Below are 7,226 nucleotides of genomic sequence, written 5' to 3'. Positions count from 1 at the left end.
TGAATCCCCTCACACAATTTAGTTGTTGATTTTGTAGTTTGACACATCTGGCCAATGAGTGATGTGGATGTTGTCATGTGACTGCATTTTTGGTTCGTTTCATCAACTGATTCGGACCAGAGTAATCAGTGTGGTGTGAAAAGGAGCTGAAACCTCTTGGTCTCTTGTTCTGGACCATAGACTTTAAAAAAAGGTGGGTGATGAAGCCCCTTTCCTCTCTTCCATTGGTCAGAACTGAAGCCGCCAGAATCGCGATATGGCGCTGACATCTTGGAACTTGAGTCTGCGCAAAAGCGATTTCAGGACCAGACATGCGCAGTCGTGAACAGGAAGTAAAGCCGTAAAATGAAGGCCCCGCCCTCACTCTCGCAGAATCAATCACAAGCTCACACTCCTGCACTTTTCAAAAATTTAATTAAAGAAATTTTGATATTAAATTTAAAGATCCAATCGAAGATTTCGAAAAAAAAGTCTGTTGGTGCTTCAGTGACTACTTCACTCAGAGATTCTGTCAATCACATTGATTGCAATCAATCACAATCACAAAATTACATCAGCATGATAAAAAATTCATTAAATGACAGAAACCAACTTTGAAAAAACAATATTTGAAGTGTAATTTGATTGTTTAGTTGGTCTCACGTGCCGTTGAATAACATGAGGAGGCGGGGTTTATGACCTATACTAGGACCAGCCACCAGGGGGCGATCAAGGTGTTTTGGCTTCACTTTCCAGGGCTTGGTCCGGCTTAAATGAACCGAACTACAGATTTATAGCACCCTTATTCTCTCTCAGACTCCTTACTCCACCTCAGGGAGAGCGCAAGTCAGGAGAGACATCTTTCTGCTGTCACTCTCTCTTTAATCACTCTTCTGGTCATTAAGTCCAACTCTGTCTCTCTGATTCCCTCTATATAGTGCCTTGATTTATGTCACCATTCTGTCTTACTTTTCCTGCCTTTCTGTATGTCCCCTTTTCTTTATTATCTCGCTCTGTCTGCCTGTCTCTCTTCTCCTCTCCAGGGTCAGGTTCTGTGACAATTACTTTTAATCTGCCTCCATTACCAAATCTCACTTCCATTCCTTGGTTCACAGTATTAATCACTTTAATTGCCACAGAGCCTGAGACACACATCGCTTTCAGCCTCTTCTGAAAGGTGTTCCCATTGTGAGTCTAATCCCCTTAAATGGCCACTTCGGCATTTATTTCATTATTTCTCATCTTCTTCACAGTCATCAGAATCCCACTAAACCTCACGAAATCCCTTGAATGTGTGAATTTGGATGCGAAGGATAATAGCACATACCGAGACCTCTGTTTGCATGTGTTTGTGAGGTAGACGATAATAAAGACGCACATTGTACTTTGTGTGGGTGTGTGTTTGGGAGGCGAGGATAAGAAAGCCTCATGATATTGTGTGTGATAGAGCAGGTTTAAAGTGAGCTACAGTTTGATCTTGTGTCATTATGTGTTTGTCTGATGTCGTTAATGATTGTTAAAAGGCTAGCTGACCCCAAAAATAAAAAATATTTTACTCACCCTTGTGAAAAAAGTGCGCTTAATTGTAGTTAATGTGGACTTCAAATGTTAAATATATATACAATTGCACTTGCAGATAATATGAATGTAAAAGCAACTTAAGAATACTTAATGAGCGTACATTTTCACGACAGTTTCTTTACACACTTAATGTCACTTAAAGTACATTAAACCAATTTTAACCAGATTAAACCAATATTTGTCATACTTTAAGCCTTGTAGTGAATGTTATGAGCAGTAGGATAATCTCTCTTCTCTCTCTTTTGGTAATGATAAAGAACCATAGTCACTCAGAGCCAAAGCACAACCAAAACAATGTTCTTCTGCAAAATGCGTGCAGTTTATTTATAGAGCGCCAAAAGTTGCATCATGTACCTTTAATTATATTGTGCGCTATTCAAAAATACTTTAAGGTTTATATTTGAAATTTACATGTGTTTAACTAATTTCAAATATATTTAAATACATGACATACAAAGTTCAATAGAAATGACATATACTATATCATAAATGCTTGTCGGTTCATTTTGGCAGGACATATGTATGTTATACAATTACATATAAAGTCAAAAAAACACTCTAAAGTTCAGCTAATTGCATTTAATTTAAACTATAACTAATACATTTGCATGGTATTGTAATTAACATTCAGTTCACACTTAAATATGCAATATCCATAATACATTTTTTTTAAGTATGTGGAAGTGTTTATGTTGTTACAATTTGTATGACGTGCTTTCTTCTGCTGGACACAAACGGATAATTGTTTTGACAGTATTTTGGCAGGATTGACTAATAAATAATTAATTTGATCCAGACCTTTCAATGACCTTTCAGTCGATCCACAGTAGTTCACACAATTAGTCTAAATGATTGATTCATTAATGTGCTTCTCAAAGTCACTGACTCAGTAATCAGGTTATGGTGGTTAGTGCACAAGTCGTATGTACGAACTTAGCTTTTTTCGTCCTGGTTGAGGCTTGAAAACAAGTCCCTCCTTATTTATTGGTATTGCACACAAATTTATAAACTGGTTTTACTTATTGTAGAAAAAGTCATTCGTATGACCAGTCTCATTTTCAAAATGTGTTTTTTTTTATGTTCCACTGAAGAACGAAAGTCATAATTCGTGTTTGGAACAACATGTGGTTGAATAAATGATGAGATTATTATTATTAGAATGAATCCATTAAGCCGTCGTTCTTAATGAGGTGGCTCACCGAGGCTAATAAAAAATGCTTTGCTAAGTAAAACTCGTCAGTCCTCGAGGAGGAGAGTCATCATTGGCAGTGCTGACCCACACTAATAGCAGTGTTGTCTCCGAAAGCATGTTTTTCATTCGCTCTCATCTGTTGTAATGCGATTATGTCAGCGTGAGAAACTCACTGTGTGTCTGACTCATGGGCAAATGTGTTTGTGCAAGAGAATTCTCAGAACAAAATGAATTTATTGAACATCCGAAAATGGCTATAGACTCATTTTGATCTAACATGTTTGAAAAATGTCCATACTTCTCATACTTTACTATGATTCTAAACAGCAGAAAACAGCAATAAATAAGAATGAGGAAGCGTTTCCAATCCAAACCTTTGCCTGTAGTGAATGTGTTTGTGTGGGAGAACTGCAGACCAAGAGCAGCTAAATAAATAATCATTAGCAGCCTCTCTTTAATTTAGGTTACAGCTCTTGAGAGGGCTAAAAGCACGCATGACTCAGTCCCCACAGGCTGCTCTCTTTGTTTCAACCTCTTCTGCTTTCACTCTTTCTCCTCCTGACTACATTGCTTTTTCTCCCTCCATTTGACCCTTTATTTATTAGTGTCATTCATTCTCATCTGCCTTCTTTTCCTCATTTGGGTTCAATGTAAATACATCGATTGACGTTTTCTCTCTCTAATGCTTCGACCCCTTCAGTTTTAATCTTATCTTCCTTTCCGTCTTATTTCACGCCACCCCACATCCTTACAAATTGGAGAGAGGGTGGGAGACGGGAGTGTTTGAAAACAATCGTTTTTTGCAATTCTGTTTGATGCTAATGGTGCAAAATTATACACTTTAGTTTATGATATGAATGAATCACAGCTCATCTGAATCATGCTGTTTTAACTGCAGCGACCAGATTTATAATATGGGTTATTAAATCCAATATGGGAGACTTAAATTGAAGGAACCGAGCCATATCGACAACTGGTTTTACTTATTGTAGAAAAAGTCATTTGTATGAGTAGATTAAAATTTCGATTTTCATCCAGTCAAGTCAAGTTATTTTTATTTATATAAGCAGCTTTACAGTGATAAAATGCAACAAGGATTGTTGTGGCTGTACAGCAGCTCTAGAAGAAAGTCATTGTCCAGTTTAAGTACGTTCAGCTTTGGTTCATTTCCTTTGTAAGTCGGTATAAATCCAACAATTGTTATTATTCCACAGCAGAAACAATGGAAAATTTCCGCTTTAGAAAACCGTCCTGTGACTTTAAAAACCTTGAAATGGAGACATTCTCTGACAAACATCCCAAACCACGCAACCATGAGAAACAACAATAGCAAGGAAATAAGTAATATATAAAATATATAAACAGAAAATATAAATTAATAATAAGGGTTAGCTCACCTAAAAATGAAGCTTGGGACGACATGAGGGCGAGTCATTAATGACATCATTTTAATTTTTGGGTGAACTAACCCTTTAAAAATTGAAAACCTTCGATCCTTCACAATGCATTAAACAGTTATCATCAAAGTCCTAATTATCTGAGCAATGCTGCCCTCGTTTCACTTTACTGTTTGTCAAAAATTGTTTCTCGTTTGTGTCATTTTTTTTTAATTTCTCCAAAGGAATTTTTGGAGAAAAATTTGACATATTACGTGTCTCCTGATCTATGAGGGAGCAACATTTGAGTCATACAGTACATCTCTCCTGTGGACGCTTGTGTGTTAGCTGGAGCCTGTCTAAATATTGACCGTCACAATGGCTTAATTGCAAATTTCATGGATGAGGCACCTAACAAATGTGAGTTAGACTGAGCATGACTGGAGTGTTCCTGATTATTGAGGGCAGAAATGAGCTTTTGATTTTGCCCTCATTTTGCATGTTTGAGTATTTGTGTGCGAGACGTTTGTTGATGGAAGTCAGCTTGATCCCTCACAAAACGAGTCTTGCTCTTGGACGCACATCATCAGAGATTCACAGCGGGGGGTAAAGCACAGGAGAGAATGAAAGAGACTGAAATGTGGAGAGGGATTGAACAATTGGGATAGGCAAGGGGATTTTAGTGGGATTTCCTTTTTTTTCATCCAATCCCTCCATTCTGATTATCCTTTCAACCAATTTTTCACTCTTCTCCCCCCTCTTTTAGAGATAAATAATGCATGGCTCCTGAGGCACAGAACAGCGCTGGATCATCCTAGGAAACATAAAATGACTGCTGATACAACTTGCAGAAAGACAGCATCTCTTCCACAGTGATGTACAGCCTACAGCCACGGTACAGCTCAGCCCCCTCACAACCACACACACACACACACACACACACACACTCTTTGTAAGAATTTAGGCTTGGTTTTAGCTACAAGAGAATGACTGAATTGCTCTTGTCTCAGCTCAAAGTCACACAGGCCTACATCACTTGATTCCCTTTGAAAGTGAAGATTAAAGCACAAGCCACCCCGGAAACTTCAAAATAGAGCCGTCGGGTTACCGAAACAAAAGCTACAGTACTCTGGAAATGTGCCGCTATTATAGTTTTCAGCACAGACACACATCCTGATTTTGCTGAGTTAGATGCGTTTCTTGGTCAACATATTTTGTTAATCCTGGAACAATATTCCTGTCCGAAAATGTATTCCTAACCATCTAAACCTAACCCTAAGTTATCCCTGAAACCAGAAGAAGGTGAATCACAATGATTCAGAAGTCGATCCCCGAACGCCGTTCATACAGTTCAGAAGTTCGCTGAACTTCATACAGTTCAGATCACTCAGCACAACGTTCGTGGTTTGACTTATCAAGACTATTTTTTAAGATGGCTCCTGTCTGTATACAGGAAGTGAACTGTCTTCATAAAGTATCCTCTTATTAAACGGTCTGTACACTTACAAAGTTCCCAATGCTTCGTTTTGCATGTATGGAGCCTCATTATGTTACTGTGTTAGTGTGGGGCTATTTTGAGCCTTGATAGTGGTATAAACTAGCGATTTCTATTTACTTAGTCAATGCCCCCAGTACTAGCATTATACGCTAAACAGTTTTTAGAGATAAAACTCTTTACATTCGATTATCATGAAAACAAATCTCAGAGAACGGTTGACTAGGTACCGATGTTTTATTAGACCAAAGGTTCATTGTTCGCCGGAGTTCTCCTTTAAGGTTCCATTTTTATAACGTAAGGAGAATGTTCCGGGAATGTTCCCTAAATCTTAAGGGAAAGTTCTATGTACGTTCTGGGAACCAAAAACTAACGTTCCCAGAACAGATAAATTATATTTATAGATTTCTATAAATATAAAATTTGTTTACTGGGTTGATCCAGGAACATGTACAAATCAGGTTCTGCCTTACACAATGTTAACTGCTGAATTTATCATTTATAATATCTTTAAAGGGACATTAAGTAGGAATTTCTCCCATCTAGCGGTGAAAAATGTATTTTGCATCCAAACGAATTCTGCTCGTTTGAAAATATCAAGCAGAACAGCTATTTTCAACATTGATAATAATCAGAAATGTTTCTTGAGCAGCAAATCAGCATATTAGAATGATTTCTGAAGGATCGTGTGACACTGAAGACTGGAGTAATGATGCTAAAACACCCAAAATTTAGCTAAACAGGTGGGAAAACTTCAACACCCATAATGCACTGGGCAAATACCTCTTAGCAAACTTTGAAATCATAATGGTGTCGACTTGTTTTGTTCCCGGGTGCAAGAATTCAAAGAGTGAGTTACTTTCAGTTTCCAGTGAAGGATCCGGTGTGTTGCTGGCAGTAGCAGTGATGCATTTTGCGTCATCCAGGAGACTTTTGGTGACAAATAAATGGGAATTTCCTTGTCCAGATACAAGCAGATTGGGTAAACATTGCTCTTTTATACATACTACTGACATTGTAACAATACAAAGCATGTTGAAAATCTGCAAAGTTCCACTTTAAGGTGTGGAAGTCATCAGATGTGAAAGGCTCTTGGATCAGATCCTCTCCCTCCAGCAGTGCGGTGCCGTTGCTCTAGCTGTGAGAGAATTACACATGTTGGACTGTGAAGATGGAGTATGTGTTGAGTAAGTTGGTTCTGCTGCTGATTCGGTAATGAGCTTGGTGAGGTTGGACGGTCTTTGTGGTGCTGAGGTCGCTGTTTGTGTGTGTGTGTGTGTGTGTGTGTGTGTGTAACGCTAGACAACAGGGTCAGGAAATCAGTGGGAAAGCAGCCGGATTGGGCTCAGCTTCCTTAAGAGGATTGTAATGTGACAAGTCATTAACTGGAGCTTCTCTGAGCCGCTGCATGTGCTGACTGAGAGACTGTACTCTTAACAAGCAATGGTGAGCTGGTACAGAGCAACTGTATGATATCACAAGTTCATTATAAATACTAAACCTCATTTGAGAGGTTAATTGAGGTGAATGGTTAGGTATTAGCTGGCCCACAACTCCACAGAAAGATTTTTTTTATTGTAAATATTTTTTTTTAAATATTTTG

The sequence above is a fragment of the Pimephales promelas genome, chromosome 10, assembly GCF_988280905.1.
Source record: "Pimephales promelas chromosome 10, fPimPro1.hap1.1, whole genome shotgun sequence".
Classification (NCBI taxonomy): domain Eukaryota; kingdom Metazoa; phylum Chordata; class Actinopteri; order Cypriniformes; family Leuciscidae; genus Pimephales; species Pimephales promelas.
Note: the sequence above shows the minus strand (reverse complement) of the source record.